Genomic DNA, 1,596 nt, shown 5'->3' on the forward strand with positions numbered 1-1,596 from the left:
AGGCTGCTACAGTGAACTTATATACTAAATACACAGGTGGTCAAGGCCGTCAGATTCTTTACCCTATTGACATCCGAGATCCACGCCTTCCATACGAATCTTTTGGAATTCAGAAAACATGAATGTAAAGTCTTTTGGAAGCTATGAAAGAGCCAAGCTTTGAAAGGTGAATGGATATGTTCACTCATACTGAATATATCAAAGGAACACAAAGACAAACAAACAACAGCAGACCTGCTGGTCCATACGAGGCTGTTTGTGACAAGCTACACTAACTATCTAATCAAAGGTGGAAGATGAAGGACAGCAAAAGTGAAGGCTCCTCCCTCCAGCCAAGCTGGCAGGAAAGGAAAAAGAACCATACAGCATGGAAAAACTGCATGGAAATTATGTAGGAAAAAGGAAAGAACTACTATTACTGCTACCTCTAACCGGGCGATAAAAGCGGACAAGGACACCAGTATTCGAAAGAACTTAACGTTATTACGACAATGAGTAATACCTTAGTTGCTGGTTGGATTCAAAATACTTGTCTAATCTATTCTTGAAGGCTGTAACTGTTGTACTATCAACGACATCACAGGGTAGAGAGTTCCAAACATTAACAACTCGATTGAAGAAGTTTTTAGCTTTGTGCGACGAGAATCTTTTACCAATTATCTTCAAATTGTGATTTTTTCTTGTTCTATTTGATCGATCAATTGTAAAGTAATCTTCCGCATTAATATCACTGAATCCTTTAAACATTTTAAACACTTCTATTAGATCGCCTCGCATTCTTCGTTTTGATAGGCTGAATAAATTTACTTCCTTAAGCCTTTGTTCATATGATAAGTTTCTCAACCTAGGATCCAAGGATAATATCCTTTGAGCTTTACGAGTGTAAAGGAACGTGTATACCCAACAGTGTGTGTGTGTGTGTGTTGGGGGGGGGGGGGGTGAGTGTGTGTGTGTGTGTGTGTGTGTGTGTGTGAGAGAGAGAGAGAGAGAGAGAGAGAGAGAGAGAGTGTGTGTGTACGTGCATGTTTATTTGTGTGTGTGTGTGTGTGTGTGTGTGTGTGTGTGTGTGTGTGTGTGTGTGTGTGTGTGTGTGTGTGTAAAAATACTAATAATTCTAGTAATAATAAAATAATGGTAATAAAAACAATAATAATAATAATAAAAATAATAATATTAATATATATTGCAATAACAATCATCATCATCATCATCATAATAATAATAATAATAATAATAATAATAATAATAATCATAATAATATAATTGATAACAACAATATCAATAATAATAATGATATTAATAATAATAATAATAATAATAATAATAATAATAATAATAATAATAATAATAATAATAATTATAATAATAATAATAATAATAATAATAATAATAATAATAATAATAATAATAAATGTAATGATAATATTAATAATAATAATAATAATAATAATAATAATAATAATAATAATAATAATAATAATAATAATAATAAAGATAATAATAAAAATAATAATAATAATAATATAATAATAATAATAATAATAATAACAATAAAAAATATTACATATGGTTTAAGAGAGAGAGTTATATATATAT

The sequence above is a fragment of the Eriocheir sinensis genome, chromosome 20, assembly GCF_024679095.1.
Source record: "Eriocheir sinensis breed Jianghai 21 chromosome 20, ASM2467909v1, whole genome shotgun sequence".
In the NCBI taxonomy this organism is placed as follows: Eukaryota; Metazoa; Arthropoda; class Malacostraca; order Decapoda; family Varunidae; genus Eriocheir; species Eriocheir sinensis.